This window comes from Ovis canadensis, chromosome 4 (genome assembly GCF_042477335.2).
Source record: "Ovis canadensis isolate MfBH-ARS-UI-01 breed Bighorn chromosome 4, ARS-UI_OviCan_v2, whole genome shotgun sequence".
In the NCBI taxonomy this organism is placed as follows: Eukaryota; Metazoa; Chordata; class Mammalia; order Artiodactyla; family Bovidae; genus Ovis; species Ovis canadensis.
The window spans coordinates 75417354-75439045 of NC_091248.1; the positions used below are offsets into that span (position 1 = coordinate 75417354).

Below are 21692 nucleotides of genomic sequence, written 5' to 3' on the forward strand. Positions count from 1 at the left end.
GATCCCATCCAACCATCTCATCCTCTGTCGTCCCGTTCTCCTCCTGCCAGAGGGTAGAAGAGAGAAATGCAAGTCCATTTACTATTCCACAGACTGGATTGTGCGGGCTTCCCTGTTAGCTCAGTTGGTTAAGAAACCGCCTGCAATGCAGGAGACGCCGAGTTTGATCCCTGGATTGGGAAGATCCGCTGGAGAAGGATAGGCTACCCACTCCAGTATTCTTGGGCTTCCCTAATGGCTCAGCTGATAAAGAATCTGCCTGCAATGAAGAGGACTTGGGTTCAACCCCTGGGTTGGGAAGATCCCTGGGAGAAGGGAAAGGCTACCGACTCCAGTATTCTGGCCTGGAGAATTCCTTGGACTGTATAGTCCATGGGGTCACAAAGAGTCAGACAGGACTAAGTGACTTTCCCTTTCACGTCCTGGATTGTGTAGCTCTGGATGAAGAAGCATATTCCTTAATTTCTGATTTTGAATTTTATCAGCAGCCTTCTCCTTTGAGAATTCATTGCCTTTCTCCATACAACACATTCCCAGTAGCAATATGAATTCACACCCAAATGCCTCCATCTTTCTCATCAGGTCTTCAGGAAGCAGAGTTTGTGAATTCCCCTTTGAATAGCTCATTAAGTTATTTGCTTTGTTCCTGCCTCCAGTCTCCTGTGTTCTGCATCCTTATTTGTGCTTTTTCTTTAAAGCCAACAAAGAGCCTAGAAAAGTCCCTTATGTAAAATTCCAAAATTCAATTGTGTATTTTGTTTCTCGGCTTAATTATAAGAACTTGTGCCTGCTCTATACTTACAGCTTTTCAAAGTGTGCTATTATGTAGAATGGCAAACAGAAGCAAGAGGTAGCAAACCTCATTGAAGTCTAATCCACACAGAGCTGTCCCTATTGAAATACTGTAAATAGAAATAATATTCAAGCAAAAAGAAATTGCCTCTAGATCTATGCCCAATAGATCTACTTACAAATCCCAGACAAAGCTTAATGTGTCAAGTACACTTAGCCCAATGTCTGGAACATAACAATGAGTTAAAAACATATTTGTTAAGTGAATACACTATTTCCATTTCCCCTCTTGCCATTCACATTCGCTCTCCATCCTCTTCTGCCTGTCTCTGTCCTGACACCCATGGAATGCATTATCCAGGCATTTTTTGCTGCATGCCCAATGGCTACAGGCAACAGGAGATTGGCAGATGGAAAGAGAGACACACTAAGAACCTCTTCTCACTCCCCTCTCCTTCTGCACTTTGCCTCCGGTGTGGCTTTCTTCCCCCTACAACCACAGTTCCCACGAGGTGGTTCTTCTTCCATGGCACCAGCTCTCACTGGGTTTCAGAAACAGTATTCCCTCCTTGTGACCCTTTAGGTCTAAGGCTAATAACAGTTTCTTACATTATTATTTCCTGGCTGTCTCCACATCCATTTTGGTTTCTTCAGCTCTGCCCAACCATTTTGTGTTTGTCAACTTGGGCTGCTATATAACAAAACATCGTAAACTGGGTGGCTTAGTGAGAAATTTATTTCTCAGTAGATTTCTGGAGGCTAGGAAGTCTAAGATCAAAGCATCAGCAGATTCTGTGGTGAGAGCCCACTTCCTAGATAGCCATTTTGGTTTTGTTGTAACTTTATATGGTGGAAGGGATGAGGGAATCTCTCTTAGCTGGAAGAGCCCTAATCTCCTCATGATCTTCTTACCTCCAAAGGCCTCCTCCTCTTAATACCATCACCTTGAGGTTTAGGATTTCAACATCTATTTAGGGTGATGTGAACATTCAGCCCATAGCACCATCTCTTCATTAAACTGCTCAGTTGAACCAGGCAAGTTAAATTTTGTTTTTCATTACGTTGACAAATGAAACAGCTAGAAAAATGAAAAGAATTAGAAAACCAACTTAATTTTGAATATATAATTTTTAACATTAAGTAATAAATCTATAAAGACAAAAATCACTTGCCCAAATATGAAAATCTCAGCAATTGAGATCCGACTTAAATATAAGTTTCAATATACAAAAATTTGCATTCATGTTTATATAATATATGTCAGGGGCAGTTAAAGTAATTGAGAAAATTGATTTAGGTGTCAAAAAAAAAGAGCATTAATAAATGATAATGGGCAGTCAGCTTGGACCTCTGTTATAGAAAGGAAGTTTGCTACATGTACGTATGTATTTGTACCATAATCAGTCCTTGTTGTTCAGTTGCTAAGTCATGTTCGACTCTTTTGTGACCCCATGGACTGTAGCCCACCAGGCTCCTCGGTCCACAGGATTTCCCAGGCAAGAATACTGGAGTGAGCTGCCATTTCCTTGTCCAGGGGATATTTCCTACTCAGGGATCAAACCCACGTCTCCTGCATCAGCAGGTGGATTCTTTAGCACTGAGCCACCAGAGAAGCCCATAAGCAGTCCTAACCAATCGTAAGATTTATACGGCCTGATGCATCATCTACAGTCCAATTTCTGACATTATAGAACAGAATCTTATCACTACATGGACTGAGAGAGGTAGAGTCCAAGTGGAGCTCAACACAGACAGGCATGAGCTGATGTCAGGTTACAGGTATGAGCAATTGGGAGACACCTCATAAACAAAAGGACTAGTCATCCTAAGTCATCAGGAACATGGTTTGACTTGCTTTAGTGAAAGAGGCAGGTTGAAAGCCAGTGTCATGTTCAAAGTTAGGGTGGGTAGGCGGCAGCCTGGAGACACCAGTCCATCTCTGAATTAATCATTCTTTCTTTTCTCCCATACACACTCTCTAGCATGCTGGCACTTGCTCTGTTTCACTGTTATTCTCTCTTATTATAACACATTCCAATTATGTTACTTATTTTAAGAAGTAATAAATAGTAAAGAAAAAATACCACAGAAATAAAGATAAGCGAAAGGAAAATAAAACATAAAATGACCCGTAATATTTCCATCCTAAGATAAGCAGTTTATACACTAAAAGACTAAATCCTTCAGTAGATGCTGGTTGATGGCTAGCTAAATGAATAGATAGATATTTCCTAGCAAAAACTAATCAAATGTAGATGGCTTATAACTTGCTGTTTTCACTTAATAATATGTTTTAATATCTTTCCAAGTTTATTGCCCACCCTTTCACAGTAGTGTTTTTGTAGCTGAAAAATATTCTGTAGTATGAATTTGCCATTGTTGGCTTACCCAGTTCCCAGTTGTTGGACATTTAGATTCTTTCCAATACTCCCCCATTTTAAACAATACTGTAAAAGATAATCCTTGTAATTGCTTGTTACTGTTATTATCTAAACTTTTCAGTGTAAGGGCAATTGGTTAAATTTCTTTCCTCTGAGGTATGGTTGTGATTACAGCAAGATGCAATAATCATAGATTAAGCTCAGTTTTGAAGGGATAGAATCTATATATTCAATCTAATGTCACTTCTGGAACCTAGGTCGTGTCAGCTACCAAAACCTTTTCCCCACACATTGCAATATTGACAGGGTAATCTTGAGGTACTAGTTAATATTTTATTCAATATTTCTTTTTTCTAATGAATACACAGCAATAAAATTAAAGGAGACATGCATTCTTTTCTAATTCTCCCCCTATCCACATCTATGAACTGTGTGTAAGACACTTCACAAATTGGCATGCGAATGCATGTGTATATACCTGAATGTCTCCATTGGGTGGCTCATGCTGTCTTTACTGTTTCCATCAAAAGAATTCATAGGTAACCACGTGCTTTGTACTACTTACCCCACTATGCTGATTACAACCTAGCAAGTCATAGACTCACTATAGATGGTACAAAGACCCCAACTAAAGCTGGCCTAAGGCTCAAAGAGCAGCTTGACTAACATTTCTGCTGGCAGGGAGCCTGCCTTTTACAGAATGATTATCAGACTGGCTGGAACTTGTGTTCTGCAGATTTCAATGCAAAATAACTAGAGGCTCAGGCATTTAAAAAAAAAAAAAAACAAACTCAGCACCCTTTGTATACCTAACACCATGGTAAGTGCTCAGGTTTCAATAGTAAGCAAAAGTGAAAGGTTCCTCCAGGCCTCACACAGACTCATACCCAAATACAGACTGTCCGGGGATGTAGCAGGTACTCAACAAATTAAATGAATTAACACATGTCAAGCACTTAGGACAGTTTGGCACATAGTAGGTGCTGTATAAGTGGTAGTAAGAGTGCTAGATAAGTAGTAGTAGTAGCAGTAGCATCAATAGCAATAGTAATATTATTTGTGGAATAAATGAGTGAAGAAAGACAGGAAACCCAGAGAAGCAGGTAGTGAACAAAAACTACAAAGCTGAAGATACTATGAGGCAGACAGATCCGTAGAGAAGTTAGATGGAGGTAGCAGAAATGTAGACAGAGAAGTAAAAAGGGACAGAAGTTGAACCATGAAGATAGAAAATAAGCAATAAATATAAGAAAAGCAAAGTAACAATATTGATATCGGGGGAAGAAATTGCAAAACAGAAATGACTACTGGAGCTAAAAAGAAGCACTTCAAAATGATAACAGTGCAATTCATTAGGAAGACCAAGCAATCATAATTGTTTATGTCTAATAAGAGAGCTTCAAAATACATGAAACAAAAACTTACAGACATTTATCCTGCTGACATTATCCGATATGAATTATTCAAGAAATATAAAAACCCAAACAACTGAAGCCCACTTCCAACTTGGTGGGAATGAGGAAACTGAGGAACGGAGATTTTGTAACTTGACCAGGATCACAAGCCTAGCAGGTAATAGGTGTCATATAGCAGAGCATATTTAGCAAATGCTACCAACAAGTTTGAGGCTTCCCTGGTAGCTCAAACAGTAAAGAATCCACCTGCAATGTAGAAGAATTGGGTTTGATCCCTGGGTGGGGAAGATACCCTGGAAAAGGGAATGGCTACTCTCTCCAGTATTTTTTCCTGAAGAGTTCCATGGACAGAGGAGCCTGGTGGGCTACAGTCCAAGGGGTTGCAAAGAGTCTGACATGATTGACCGACTAGGACTTTTTTGCTAACAGTTTGCCACCAAGGAATATTGCGGGATAAAATCTAGACTATATTTGGCCAAAAAAAAATCCTCTACAACAAAATTTAATAGCCTAGATCCTTGTTTGGTGATCTCGTGAAGCAAACAAGTTTAATCCAGGTGCCCCATCCCACCCAAAAATGTAAATGTTACTAAAAGTGATTTCCCCAAATCCAAGTGTGGTTGTTAACAAGGTTCTGGAAAACACTGTAGTGTGTGGACTTGTTTCTATTCTTTCCATGCAAAGTGCTTTTTAACACCTCAGTTCATTCTCAATAGGAATTCCATCTCTCTAAAATTCCCTTCCACTCCTTTTATAAGTATTTATTTAGGCTTGTCTCCTCCATTTGATAGTGAACTCTGTGATGGATTGAAAGAAGAAAGAAAACCAGCATTTGAATATGTACCTGTGATGAACTCAGCACTCTTGTGGGAAATTAACAAACTTCATTTGGGTAGGCAGGAACCAAGTCCAAATTCATCTTTATAGACTCAATACTTTATAGACTCAGTACAACACTGTACTGCATGGTTTTGCAGTCTGTAGGCAAACACAAATTGCTTCTTTGGTTTTTGGACTCTGATGCATTTTGTTGCATGCAACCATATTTGTATTTTGAAAATCATATATTAATCAGCTTGGTACCATAAGGCAAAGTCCAAAAGTAACAGATGATTGATATAATGCAAAAGACACAGTGAAGATACTAAAATGAAATTAGGATGTAGAAACCTAAAAGCTCCCCAGAGAAATGCTTAGACAGCAAAGTGAAACTCGGTGAGTTAGGAAAGCAGAAAAACAACCAAGTCAGAGAGGGCACATCATTAAGGTGATTTAGTACAGAATTCACTTTAGGAGAAAACACTTGCAGGGAGGAAAAGAATGGGAAAAAGCAAACTGACATTCCAATTCATCTCTTTGCTGTTAAGATAATTCTGTTCCTGCAGGGAATTACATCTCAGAGTAACACTTAGACTCAACTCATATTGTACCCTTGCCTTGTGGTTAAACTGACTAGTCCATGAAGACTCCCTAATTATACAAGTTTTGGTTTATGTCTAGCAACTAGTCCTAACCTTCAAAACCAGAAATAAATCCTTAGATCATGGATGAGATCTCACCATTCTTGGTTTACTATTTGCTACCTTTATACTGAGAGTTGATTGCCACTCTAACATTTTCTCTGCTGCTGCTGCTGCTAAGTTGCTTCAGTCGTGTCCAACTCTGTGCAACCCCATAGACAGCAGCCCACCGGGCTCCCTTGTCCCTGGGATTTTCCAGGCAAGAACACTGGGGTGGGTTGCCATTTCCTTCTCCAAGGCATGAAAATGAAAAGTGAAAGTGAAGTCGCTCAGTCATGTCCGACTCTTAGTGACCCAATGGACTGCAGTCACAATTGAAGGGAAAAATGGATTGGTTTATTGCTCCGGGTCTGTCTTTTCTTGCTGAATTGATTTCTTCCATTTTGATTTCTCTCTGTCCTTCTAATCATTTTGAGTAATTAATTACTCTTTGGTCATATTTATCTTCAATTTTTCCCTCTCCTGTATCTTCCATATTAAAAAAAAAAAAAGAAGCTCCCGCCCTATATGTCTCCATCCATTCAAAGCCAAATGTCTTGGAGAATCATCTATATTTGTATCCCCAATTCTCCACCCTCTTCTGTGTTGACTTTTCACTGAACACCTTCTCACCAAACTGATCAATGACCTCCCAATGCCAAATCCACCTGATGCATCTTCAGCCCTTATTTTGTTTGACTTCTTTGCAGAATTAAACAATTTAGCACATCTTCAGTTTTTAAGCTCTCCTATATTTGCTTCCACAAACTGCTGTCTCCAGGTTTTCCTGCTGCTATTCTTGAAGCACATTCTCAGTTTTCCTACTAGAGTGCTTTTTCTCCATGTTGCCTCCTTAAACATATCTGTTCTGCAAAGTTCCATCTCTGGGTCTTTGCCTACTTAACCCTCTCTCCTTGAGAAATCTTGTCCACTCCCATGATTTGGATGACTACTCATACACTGAGCACAGTAACATCAATATTTTCAGGGCAAATCATTCTCTTGAGTTTCAAAACACAAATCTAACTGCCTCATTTTATTTCTTTTCTTCCCAAATTTATTTCTCCATTTAGTTATATATCTGGGTGAACGCCACATCCATTCACTCAGACAGAAATTTTAGAATTGTCTTTAATCCCCTGTTCTCACCCAATTTTCACAGTAAGGCAATCACCAAGCCTAGTCGATTCCCCCAAATAGCTCTCAATTCCATCTCGTATTTTCTTTCCTTATCATTTCTGCCCTAGGTAACTGCTAAATACATCCTAAATGGAATTCCTATATCCTTCTCTTGTCTTTGTTCAGTTTACTGTCCTCGCTTGTGCAGGAATTTGCATTTTTGAGATTAAATCTGTCATTCATTAATGCAGGGATACCTCCAGAATCTAATGCCTGATATCTGAGGTGGAGCTGATGTAATAATAATAGAAATAAAGTGCACAATAAATGTAATACACTCGAATCATTCCAAAACCAGCCTCCTCCATTTCCATGGAAAAATTGTCTTCTACAAAACTGGTCCCTGGTGTCAAACAGTCTGGGGACTGCTGCTAATGATACCCCACTGGTTTCGGGGTAAAGTTTAAGTGCTTTCACATGGCCATCAGTGTTCTCCTAGCCTAGCCCTGTCTTCCTTTCATGCTGCAGCAGATGGTTTGTCGTCTCCCATAACCAATCTCCTCTTGATTCCTGGCACTCTCCAGCTAACAACTACATTTCCCATGAGGATAGGTGTAGCCATGGGGTGAAGTTTGTGTCTTACTTGTCTAAAAGAAAATTGCTTGCCCCAGACATCCTTGCTTTCTGTCTCCTTAAGCTAGAACCAGACATGCCTGTGACCCATCTTCAACTGTGCAAAGGCAAAGGGATGAGATGGTTCCCATATAGCAAAGCTGCCTATCAACCTAGGCCAGCAAGACAGCCATGTGAGAAGGAAATAAAAATCCATACTATTTGGGGTATTGTATTGTGGGGGATGCCCTGGTGGCTTAGCAATAAAGAACCTGCCTGCCAATGCTTGCCAATTCAAGAGATGGGGGTTTGACGCCCTGAGTCAGGAAGATCCCCTGGAGAAGGAAATGGCAACACACTCCAGAATTCTTACCTGAGAAATCCCATGGACAGAGGAGCCTGGCGGGCTACACTCCTTGGGGTTGCACAGAGTTGAACATGACTTAGTGACTAAACAACAACAACAACAATTGTGAGGTCTTTTACTGCTTTATCTTAGGCTTTTCTCTAACTAGCTGAATGCCTTCTCCTCAGGCAGTATATGTGTTGTTTCAGGCCACTGAAGTTGTGGTAATCTGTTGGAGAAGAAATTGGAAACTAATAGAAGTAGTATTATCAGCTGAATGAACTTGGACAAAATATTTAATCTGCCTATACCTTGGTCTCCTCTTGTAAAGTAGGGATAACATTCTTTCTGTGATTTTGAGGACTGAATTAGATATTATACCAAAAGATTTTGGCAGAGTGCTTGGCACATGGTAAGCACCCTGTAAACAGTAGTAATCACCATTAATAATATCCTCATTGTTATTATTGTTCACTGATTTGCCTAGTACTTGTGACTAGAGAGGAAGGAAGAGACAGAGGAAAAAAAGACAAAACAATAAACATCTGTCTCAGAAATCTTCAGGCATATTTGGTTTAGCTCTGTTGTAAACTGTTTTAAACGCACAGAATGTACTTCATTTCCTTCTGCTTTCTCTCTCTTGCTTTAGGTATTAAGATCTATTTTAAATTTAGTCATTTCAAAGTCCCCTTGGCATCGTGTAAATGTCACACCATTAAATATATATTCAACGAGTGCTCAAGCAGGCTGGCTTCCCTGCCAAGAAATGGAGTCCCGTAGGTGGGCAGGTGGAGGGATGACAGACACACCCTGCCCCAGACCCTACTGTCCTTACTCACCAAGACCACGTGTACTGAGCTCTAAATCTGGATGTATGGTCTGACAAATGTATTTTCTCCAGTTTTATTTTTATGAAAGGCTTACACTGGTATTAAATCACATGAAATTTAGTGGATAATCTTTGTTGCAAAGACTAAAACCTCAAGTGAAAATTCAAAGAAAATATATATCAGTTTTTCTATTTTTTGACATTTGAATTATCTATGACAATCTGAAATGTAAGGTTTGTTTGACATCTGTGGTTTTTTGGTTTTTGTTTTGCTTTGCTCTTGAACAGCCCCTTCCCTACTTTTTCTCTGTTAGCTGTGCTTCTCCTGTTCTAATCAACTGACTCCAATGAGCTGCCAGACACAAAACCTCAGCTTCTGGTTGGTTGAATAGACACGTGATGCTGACCTGACCAATCACAATACCCCACTGCCTGGCCAGTGATTGGTCCCATGAATAAGCACCTGACTTTAATGGAGCTAATCTCATACAGACAGATGGAGAGCTCAACTCTCTCTTTACTCTTGAGTAGCACGTGGTGGCGACACACATAGATGTTGTTGCCTGCCATACTTTCTACCACAAAAAGGAAACATCTGCAGGAAGTGGATGAGGCCAAAGACCAGAAAGAGGCAGGATGAGAAACAGGAAGGAGAAAAAACCTCTAATGATATTTGTGAGCCCTCAGACCCTGCACTGCCTGTTTCACTTACTCCCCATTCTTCCCTGTACATCAATCAATCTTTTTCAAGTAGGTTTTCTGTCACCTGAAATGGAAGGAGCCCTGGCTAATACAGAGTCATGGCAAAGAAATGTTGTCAAAAAGAGACCTCAGAAAATCCAGCCCAAAGGTAGGCAAAACAGGAAAAAGAGGAGAAAAGAGTGGATACGACAAACAGTAAGACAAAGTGAGAAGAGAACCAGACTCAGAGTTAGAGCACCAGGGTTTATGTTCCAACTCTGCCACTTGCCAATGACCTTGGTAAGCTGTGATCTTGGGTGACGGCATAGCATTTCCATTTAATGATCTGCAGAGTGGACGACTGTGATCTCGCTGTCATATAAAACATGATGCACTAAGGGACGCTCACCTGAGATGATAAATGTGAGTGTTCTTTGTAAATGTTAAGTGCTTGCAAATGGCATTTATTACACAGAAAGCAGCACATTTAAAAAACTATGGATTGAAACTGAGACTAGAAAGGTAATGTTAAGCCCAAAGTAGCTGAACTCTTGAGAGAGGACTAGGAAACTCAGTAAATGCTTGGCTCTTCTATGAACTATCAAAAGAGCTGACAATATTGAAGGTCACTGATTAAGTAGAAACATATGAAAACTCTGTGCAAAAACTAGAAAATAATTCTAAGGCTGTGTGTAAGTTAAGAGCTGCAAGAGAGAAGAGAGAACCATTTTTACTCACAAAACCATTTTATTTTGTGAGTTGCCCACAATATCTCACCTGTGTACTGACAAGCCCTCACTTGACCCATGAAGCTACACGGCAAGAGTCAGGTATTGTCCCAGTTACAAATTTGAGGAAAATAAGGCTCAAAGCTTACATTCAAGCCCAAGTCTTATGATTCTACAACCAAATCACTAGATTATACATTGATAATACATTTGAAGGTAGACTTTGGGGTTTAGATAAGGATACGCATAGTTTTCGTTCCAGATTAGAAGAACCAATCAATTAATATTTTAAAGAATCAAAGAATTCATTTATTTAAAATTTTAAGTTAATTGTGAATGGTTTTCTGTCAGATTTAAAGACTAATTAGTGCTTTCAGTCATAAATAGGAATATTTGTCTCCTCCTCTACTTGTCAAGAATTGTAAAAAGTCTGGGACTTTACTTGCAAGTAAATAATTTAGACTGCTACAAGTCTATGGATGCTGGCAGAGGATACAAGACTCCCAGTTGGAGACCAAGAACTATATTGCTCATGGTGGAAGAGGTAGCCAGAGGTTTACATTGGTTTGTGTTGGTTGGTTCTCAACACTGATATTCTCCCCACCAAGTCCCACAGGGTGGCAAAGAAAGTTCATGGTGGGTGCCCACATGTGCCATGGGTTGCGTTATGGGAGAGGGACAAGTGGAAGCAAACCTGTTCTTCGTCTAGAGGGGATGTTACCTCATCCCTCAAAACTGCCTACAGCAAACACTACTCTGAGAAGCAGCTTAGATAAAGAGCAGACAGGGCCTTTCACTTTGGGTATACCCACCAGGAATGTGTAGGGAGGCCCATGGTCCATGGTGGATTGCCCTCCCCAGCACTGAGATCTTCCTTTGACAATACTGAAGTCTTATTCCTACTTATCCTCTCCAACCACAGTTTCATTCCCTTGCTCTGCATTGAAATCTTCCCTTGCATGTATTTCTTCAGGCTCTTTTCTCTCTTTTGTTGTGAATATCTCCCATTTTCTCCCCAAAGTTCTTAGAAACACTGTCTTTGCACCCCCACCACACAGCCACCACACAATGCCTTGTGATGTGTGTCAACTAGTCTAGGCTGAATCACCAGAGAAGTCTCCTTCTGGTATTTCCCATCAGTGCAGGCTGCAAAAGACACTGCTTCATGCAAACTGGAGGACTGAGAGAGGAAGTAGCTGTTTTCCCATGTTGTCCCAGTTACCTCAGCAAACAAGCATGAATCTCGATGCTATGGTGAAGGGATTCTACAGATGTAAGCTGCCTCATCAATTGACTTTAAGTTCATCAAAAGGGAGATTATCATGGGTTGGACTGAGTTAATCAGTTGTAAGACCTCTGAAAGAGGACGTAGACCTTTCCTGAGCTAGAGTTGCAAACAGCAGTTGGCCCTGCAATTGCTCTCTTTTCCCATTGGATCTTTTTTCCCAACTCTCTGACTGGAGGTCTTTTCTGCCAGACTGCCTGCCCTATAGACTTTGGGTTAGCTGAGCCAATCAGCACAACTGTATAATCCAATTCCGTATAATAAATGCTGAAATATATTAGTGAGAATTAACATATTATTATAACTGTCATATAATCATAAACATTAATATTTATTCTCAATAATATATTGATCACTGACATAATCAATAAATAACACATTCATATTAACATCTATAATTGAGAGATAATTTATAAACAACATATGTATCCTACCACTTTTGCCTTTCTTATTGAACCCTGACTGATAAATGTGCCACTTCCTGGAAACTGTTCATTCCTTCCTGTCTAATTCAACAGCTTTCTCAGTCCTCATTTGGCATGACCCCTCTACTAGTCATCACCTCTTTAATGATGATTTCTCCTTTAATGATGATTTCTCATCACTTCTCCTTTGGCTTTGGAAATATCATTTAGGCTCTCTTCCCAGTCTTTCTCTCTCTTTCCCTGCTATTCTGATTCCTCTGGTTCTTTTAACTTTGGTCATTTTCCTAAGATAATTCATGCTATGTATTGTATCTCTTCCTTTTCTCATACAGGCAGTCTTCAGTCCTCAGAGTCTTGACTATGTTCAATGCCAGTGACTCAAATACGTATCTCTCATTTTCATCATCTTGGAGTCCTATTAGTGTAACTCTTGCCCAACCTAATTCATGAAAGATTCATCGAAATGAAGACCATCCCCAGGGCCATTTGAATCTTCTGCTCTTCTGGACTCTGGAGAAACCGTTTCCATGATGATACTGATTGGCACCACTATCATTTATTGAGCCTCGATATGGATGCTACTGAAGATGCTTTACAAACATGATCCCATTTAATTCTTACAATATCCTTGTGAAGTAGATATTATGATTCCCATTTTTCTTATGAGAATCTGAGATTTTGGGAAATTCCATGCAATTGGCCTTAGGAACAACAGCTGGTAGATGTCAGAGTTAGGATTTTTGCTCTTAACTCAAGCCCCAACTAACTGGCAATAGTGCTTTTGGAGAAGACATGAACAGCAAGGGCATAGTGATCAAAGACCATTTAAATCTGTAGGATCTGGCCAAGCAGGGCAGGGCTGGGCAGGTAGCTCTATCTTAAGAGCTGGCAATAGCACTTAGGTGACTACTGAAACCACTATAGCCCTGGGTCTAGTCTAGCTGCTATAATCACAAGTTTCCTTTGCCCTTGGTTCCTATTGCAGCTTTGTAGATTCCCTGGATGAGACTGTGTACACTCAGCCAAAGAACAGCCAAATCATTCTCTTGCCAAGCTGTCTGTCTCCAATGATGGACAATAACCCAGCCTCCAGACAATGTTGTGTCTCACTGATACTGCCTTACCACTCCTGAGTCGTGACCTTGACACCACTGAGTCTCAGTCACACCATGTCTGGCAGACCAGTACCCAGCAGGCCAAGGGATTTAGTGATTATTCCTGCTGATGTCAAGTCAGTGCAAGGTTTTCTGCAGAATCATGGTGCCTAAAGCATCCTGTGCAGCAAAGAACAGCAGAAGACTGATGCCGATAGAAAAAAAAAAAAAAAAAAAGCCTTCTTCCCCAAACAAGAATTTTGGGCAATTTCTTCTCTTGGCTAAAGCCTTTATGTTTCTGGCATGATGTTTACTTTATGGTCCAATCATCAAACTCTGATGTAGCTATGAATAAAGATTATGTTGAATATGAAGAACAAATTACAAAGATGGCTGTGGAAACCTTGCATATTTCAAAGGAATATATGCCAGGATGTGAGAAAATCTTGGCAGATGCTTCTCTTGGAGAAAAAGAATAGTGTAATTACCTACTGACTCTGGGGACAGTACCTTCTGCTTCTCTAAAGAAGAAGTCTTTGTTAATATATTTTACATAAGATCGTACCTTCTGCTTCTCTAAAGAAAAAGTCCTTGTTAATATATTTTACATAAGACCGTACCTTCTGCTTCTCTAAAGAAAAAGTCCTTGTTAATATATTTTACATAAACCATTTCCTTTTGTGATACTTTGTGGCTTTAGTTTGCTTAAACATTTATTTCAGTTGGTTGTGAATTTATTCTAGTCTTTGCAGAAATTAGTTTTACAATATCCCTGTATCAACTCCCCCAGCCAGTACTGTGCATTCCACACCTTCTTTGTTAGTTCACTGGTAAGAGGAGCCTAAAAATGGCTGGGGAATAGGCTCAGCTCCTGATTTAATTGAACTAGAACTCTCTTTTCTGACAGAACATCCCTTCATAGAATACAGATATCAAGATAGTGATCACATCAGACTTCACTCAAGCCACTCTCATTTCTCTTGGTTCTTGGGTCCATGCACACTGAAGAAGATGGTACCTTCTTGTAAGGAACTTTCTTCATCAGACCATTCCAGCAATCTATCAAGTCATCTGCTTTGGGGTAACAGGAGTAAGAGCCCTTTGCCATACCTCCTTCACCACCAAATAAGTGCATTAGATGGATACAACATTTTGTGAGAAACTATGTCAATGGATACGGCATTTGTAGACCCATGAGTGGGAAGGCCAGCAGAAGAGTTCTGAGAAAGGAAGGCAAATGTGTGTTTGGGATATATATTTATTCCTGGGAGGACAAATCATTGCTTACTTCAGGGAATGGTGTTTTATTAAGACTCAGTTGCCTCTGCACTTGGAAAGTTGGGCAGTCCATATTGACTCTCACCAAGTCAACCTTGGGAATGAGAAGTCCATGTTAAACCTCCATCTTAGTCTCTGTTGCCATGGTCTACATGGGCTCATTGAAGAAGTACTAATGTAGCCGAGGAAGGAGAATGACTGACAGCTACCTTTCCCACTATCCATCAAGAGCATTTTCATGTTGGTAGCTAAAAACCAGGTGCTAGGAGTAATTATTAATTTGCTCCAGTAATCATACCACATCCAAAATCTCAACTGCGATTTCCATAACCACCTGATTTAGTCTGGGACAATCGACAATTATTCTCTAAGACCCATCTGGTTTGTGCACCTGCCAAACAGACTAGTTAAATGGAAATATGGTAGAATTAATCACCCTGCACCTTCTAAGTCTCTGATGATGGCATTAATCTCTGCAGTTCCTCCAGGGATATCACATTGCATTAAGGTGATTATTTGGGGGCTTCTACTTGGCTCTTCCTATCAATGTAATCTTCATTTCACACCATAGGGAGCTAATGTGTGTATTCTGCCAGTTGAGTACATTAGTTCTCAATGTACTTTTAGGAATGGAAAAATAACTAGAGTATGAGAATTGGTTAAGAGGAGACAGTTGTGCATGCCAAGGATGATCAGTGTCTCATCCCTTTCCCTCTCCTCCCATCATGGAGATTGTCTCTATACTTCTCAGATATAGGCAACTCAATCACAAAATCTCATTTTAAGAGGCTGTGTCCCAGGGGCACTTCTCTCACTACTAATTATTATATAAGTCAAGATTCTGTCAGGAAACAAGTAGTACATTCAAATGGGGATAATGGGAGAGTGCAATAAAGGGACATTTTACAAAGATGTGGACAGATTTAATAGAAACCAATAAGGAATAGAGGAGGCACCATGGGGTTAGCAACAATGGGGGCACCCCTTGGAACTCAAGAGAGGCAACCTGGAAAGAGCTTAAACTTCAGTAAGGATTACAGCTACTGCCAATCTGTAGCCTAGAAATGCAGTGGCCAGGGGAATAAAAACCTTGACTTCAATGCACTCCTGTTATCTAATGCCTTGCCTGTGTCATCCATTGGCCCAACTCAATGAGAAGTCACACAGAGAGAGGCCCATTGGTACAGCCCATACAGATCATCCTCTCTGGGCACAGAGCAGGATGAAAATTGAAGAGTAGATCTGGAAGGGCGAATGAAGACTGTCCAGCACATCATCTTCAGCAGGAGACCCACTCTGAGTACTCTAATATATCAATATGTCCCCAAGCCCTGGAACTCCCCATTCTGCTTATCTTACTCTATCTTTTCACTTCCCATGGCATTGTCAGCACCTACAATATGTGATCTATCCATTTATTACACTTATGGAGCATTCTCTACCTCTCTAAGCCCTCCTAGCATAGACATCTTCATCTGGTTTTGCTCCCTGATGCTTCCAAATTACCCAGAACAATTGCTGGTACAAAGTAGGTGTTCAATAAATATATGTTGCTGAATACACGTAATAATGAGTTGCAGATAATGAGAAAACACTAGGCAGAGAAGAAGGCAAACCTAAGAGCTGATATATAGTGATAAATCTCTAATCTTCCATAGATCTTAAAGAGAGGATTTGGGACAAATTTGAGGTATGGAAAGAAGAAAGAAAACAGGGAGGCACCAGGGAAGATCTAATTTATGTCAAGAAAAGTGAAGAATTTGTTTGACTGTTGTTCTAGTAAATCTCACAGAAGTATCAGCGTATAGTTTACCTTAAAGATTAAGGAAAAAAAGTGACCAACACTTGAAATGGGCCCTCGTGGTCCAGTTAATAAACCTGAGTCTCCCCCATCTTACTCAGAATCTATTTCTCTTCTTTCAGCCTATACTATTACAGCAGACATGGGGGTGAATGGAAGGAGGAAATGGCAACCCACTCCAGTATTCTTGCCTAGAGAATTCCGTGGACAGAGGAGCCTGGTGGGCTGCCATCTGTGGGGTCGCCCAGAGTCAGACACCACTGAAGCAACTTAGCAGCAGTAGCAGCAGGGGGTTAATGGGGCTGAGATTAACTGAGAATTAACCGGCACTCCTTCAGGCTCTTAAATCTCCTCCCTTGACCCTAATACATTTATACCATTAAAAAACAAAATTGTACCAGTATGAAAAGAAAGTTGGGGCTGGGTAAACACATTTGTGCTACAAAGAGGGTACAGATGAGCAAGATTGGATCCCTCTGTTGCTCTTGCGTGCCTGACAGCTTCTTTCCCTTCATCTGGGGACAACATCACATTTTACTTTGGGGAGTGTTACGAATCAAACAGTGTCCTCCCAAAATTCATATGGTAAAGCCCTGTCTCCCAGTGTATCAGCATTTGACTGTAATTAGAGACAGGGCCTTTAAAGAAGTGTGTGTGTATGTGTGTGTGTGTGTGTGTGTGCGCGTGCACGCGTGTATGTGTGTTAGTTGCTCAGTCATGCTCTTTGCGACCCCCAGGGACCCTGTCCATGAGATTTTCCAGTCAAGAATACTGGAGTGTGTTGCTATTCCCTTCTCCAGGGGAATCTTCCCAACTCAGGGATTGAACCTGGGTTTCCCTCATTGCAGACGATTCTTTACTATATAAGCCACCAAGGAAGCCCTTAAGAAGTGTAATTAAGGTTAAGCAAGGTCCTAGGATGGCGCCCTAATCCAACAGGAGTGGTGTTCTTATAAGAAGAGGAACAGACTCAGAGAAGAGGCCACGTGAGGGATTAGAAAGAAGGTGGCCATTTCTAGGCTAAGCAGAGAGGCCTCAAGGGAAACCAAACCTTTCAGCAGCTTGATGTTGGACTTTAAGCCACCAAAATGGTGAGAAAATACATTTCTGATATTTAAGGCACCACTCTGTGGCATCTTGTTATAGTAGCGCTAGCAAACTAAAACAGGAGGACAAAACCTCTCCCGTTACTCATGGCATGACCAAATCAACATATGGTTCTTTTTTTCCTGCTTTTTCAACAAGGCACCCACATTTTCATTTTGCACAGGGACCTGCAAATTATATAGCCAAGCCTGTCCATCATTGCATGGACGAGCTCAAGTGGCTCTGGGATGTTTCTGTTGGGACTTAATGGAGGCAGGAGAGGAAACTGAGAAAAAGGTGCATAAACATCACTGAAGGGAATGCAAGGAGAGAGAAAAGGGTCTCAAAGGGAGATGGTGGCATCAACCAGTGACCTTTAGTGATGTAACTGTGCAGCCTGTGAGGAGCAACAGGGACAGCATCACTAAAGGAAGGATGCTTAGTGGATAAGGGCAGTTTCCTCCCTGTAAGTTGTACTGATAACAGCAATTTAGTGCTGTTTATGATGGTAGAGAAATGTTCTCTTCTCATATGATTGCTGATAACCTCCTGCCTATTACTTGAGCTCAGTACTGGGATGTATTTGCACAGAAAAGCTGAGAGCTTGCTCTCAGGAAACTCGGGAAACAGAGTGATAGATTGATTGATTTGTCAAGCCCGGGCAGACAGACACAATTTTCTTGACTAGACTTAGAAGTTAATGCAGATGGCAGGTTCCTTCACCCTTTAATACCGCTCACACTGAATTTGGAGCTTGTTCCCAGGAGGATGTCACAGCTTCCCTGGAAGGCTCTGGACTTTTCCTCGAAGCATTTGAAAAAAGAGGAAATGAAAGAGCACAGCAGGAACCCGAGAAAGATTTTAGCACAAGGTGGGTGTGCCTGCTGGTAGTCATGTTAAAACCTGATCCTGCTGCTGTTTTCTGTGTCCAGTCATCTACTGGTGCATCAGAAGCTCTTGTTGGGATAGAAGGCAAAGAATATGCCAACCAAATGCTGATTCTTCACACCTGGAACATGGGCTCCCAGTCTCTGTCTGATGGACTGAGACACTAGATTGTCAGGAAGCGCATGACCATGCAGAGCCCAGTGGCTTGGAACCTAAGCAAACACAAGCCTTGCTCCTGGCCTCTTCTTCCCTGCACCCACTCTGAGATCACTGATCTTTGTTTCCAAGGGGTAAGAGAAAATGAGAGAGCAGCCCCCACCCCCCACATCCTGCACAAATACTCATTTCAGTCTTCACATTAAATACATAACCATTTCTATCCCATGCAAGATGGGGTTTGGGGGTGGGGGATGTGGGTAATGTTGAGCACTATACCGCAGACATCCCATCTTTAACGTGTCCTTTCCACAAACACTCCTGGCGACCCCAAATGGCAGGTAGTTCCCTGTTTTGCCTCAGTCTTTCCCCTCTCTGTGCCTTTATTTATGCTGCCCCCTCTATTGGAATGTCTTCCCTACTTCTTTATTAATTGCTAAGTCGCTTCAGTCGTGTCCAACTCTGTGCGACCCCAGAGACGGCAGCCCACCAGGCTCCCCCATCCCTGGGATTCTCCAGGCAAGAACACTGGAGTGGATTGCCATTTCCTTCTCCAATGCATGAAAGTGAAAAGTGAAAGTGAAGTCGTTCAGTCGTGTCTGACTCTTAGCGACCCCATGGACTGCAGCCCACCAGGCTCCTCCATCCATGGGATTTTCCAGGCAAGAGTACTGGAGTGGGGTGCCATTGCCTTCTCCATCTTTATTAACTAGTGTGCATCAAATCCATTTCCTCTTCTTCCTGGCCACACAGGTTAAGACTATATTTCCCAGACTCCCTTGCTGTCAGTTATAGCCATGTGACTGGGTTCTGGCCAATGCTATGTGAGCAGAAATGAGGTGTGCCAGTTCTAAGCCTGATCCATAGAACCTCTCACATAAGATCCTCCAAGCTCTTTCCCATCTATAGACTAATGCGAGGGAACACAGTGCATGGAGAACTGAGGGATAAAGAGGATGAGGCCACAAGAAGGAAGCAACCTAGGTCTTTTAATAAACACTTGAAGGAAAACCACTGCTGATCATCAGAAACATCTATTTTGGAAAGTGAGAAATAAACTTTAATTATCTTTAGGGGTTGTCTAAGCAGCCAGTGTTACCATAACTAATACAACTGACTTCTAATAATATTCTCCCTCTTTCTGAGGGTTATAACACAGTTGTAACCCAGAAATTAGCTCCTCAAATGTCCTCCAACCAACTTTCTTAGAGTGGACTCCCCCAAATTCCAGCCTCTTGGCCTCCCCAGGTCCTCACTTGGACTCTTAATCTCTCCTTTGAGTTGTAAAGAAGTAAAACCTAAAGATTTAGACCAGTGACTGGCAAACTATGACCCATACATAGCACACTGTCTGTTTTTGCATAACCCGCAAACTAAGAATGGTGTTTAATTTTTTTTAATGCTTAGGAAAAACATAAGAAGAATAAGATTTCTTGACATAGGAAAATCATATGAAATTTAAATTTCAATGTCCATAAATAAAGTTGAACAGAAACACAGCCTACTCACTCCCTTATGTATTGTCTATGGCTGCTTACACAGTAGAATGGCAGACCTGAGTAATTGCAACAAAAATAAAGCCTACAATATTCTTATTTACTTACTTTCTTGTGGGATCTTAGTTCCCTGATCCGAGACTGAATCAGGGCCTGTGGCAGTGAAAGCACCAAGTCCTTACCACTGGACCACCAGGGAATTCCCAAAGCCTACAATTTTGACTACCTGGCTCTTTACAGAAGACATTTTCCTGGCTTAGTCCCTTTATTAGTAAAAAAACCACCGTGGATGCAAATAGTCTCCCATTTGACTCTGCACTGTCAGCTTTGTCTTCTGCAATGATGCCCGTTTATATCTGCATTTCCCAAATGGTCTGCAAGATGATAACGTGACAGAACACAAATGATTCTTTAATCAATTAAATCTTGGGTTTTTATTGTGAATAATATTTTATTTAATCATTTTTGTTTACAACTGAAACTCTGGGAATTCAAAATTAACATCCTTGCCCATGAGCTTCTTATAGAGACGAGAAAATGTTTCAACCTTGTGTTCCACGTTGTTCTGCTGTGCTTTATCCAAATGGACCATTATGAGTCAGCTGCCGTCCAGTTTTATGGGGATTCTCTTACCCACAATCTCACTTGGGAAAACCAAGTTCTCCAGGATGGTGTCATGCATGGCAGTCAGAGTGCGGCTCCTGGGATGCTTTTGCTTATTTTTTGTACAACTTTTTTGAGTTGGATTAGACAGAATTCTCCTCTGAGCGATGAAGATGATGTGCTTCCCTCTGAACTTCTCCAACTTGTGCACCAGCCACACCTGGATTTTCAGGAAAGATTTCAATTGCTGAATGGGAACAAAGATGATGATAGCTTTCCAGCCACCACCAACTTCAGTTTCCTTGGCAGCCGTTATGTTCGGCTCCCGCAGCTGGGCCTTGAGTTCCGAGTTCATCTCCAGTTCCAAGAGGGCCTGGGAGATGCCCGATTCAGACTCCTCCAACTTCTCTACGTTGGGCTTCATGATCTTCGCGCTGGAAATGAACATGGCCTGCACCTGGCAGATGTGGCCAACACTTGTTGCTGCCACTGACACTAGTAGACCTAGGAAGAGCAACTCTTGGATTTTTAAAAAAGGATAAAATTTATTTTGTTACCAGAAGTATTTTCAGCTCTTGAAATATGCTTATAAATATGGAAGGATATTTAATGGATAAATATCCATTGGATAAAAATGGATAAATAAGCTATCCAAATTGGGTATATAAATTTTAACATTCCTCAAACTTATTTCATCACTCATCCGATTTTTTAAAGAATGTCCATGATTACCTCAGAATACTTCACACTGCATAGTTTTATCCACACTACTCTATACGTTTCAGTTCAGTTCAGTTCAGTCGCTCAGTCATGTCCAACTCTTTGCAACCCCATGAATTGCAGCACGCCAGGCCTCCCTGTTCATCACCATCTCCCGGAGTTCACTCAGACTAACATCCATCGAGTCCATGATGCCATCCAGCCATCTCATCCTCAGTCGTCCCCTTCTCCTCCTGCCCCCAATCCCTCCCAGCATCAGAGTTTTTTCCAATGAGTCAACTCTTTGCATGAGGTGGCCAAAGTACTGGAGCTTCAGCTTTAGCATCATTCCTTCCAAAGAAATCCCAGGGTTGATCTCCTTCAGAATGGACTGGTTGGATCTCCTTGCAGTCCAAGGGACTCTCAAGAGTCTTCTCCAACACCACAGTTCCAAAGCATCAATTCTTAGGCGCTCAGTT

At 41.2% G+C, this 21692-nt stretch overlaps 1 pseudogene; it reads right to left on the reverse strand.

Annotated features, from left to right (window-relative positions):
• Positions 1-20380: 20380 nt before the first annotated feature.
• LOC138439698 (small ribosomal subunit protein eS7-like) lies at positions 20381-20962 on the reverse strand (annotated as a pseudogene).
• Between the last annotated feature and the right edge of the window lie 730 nt (positions 20963-21692).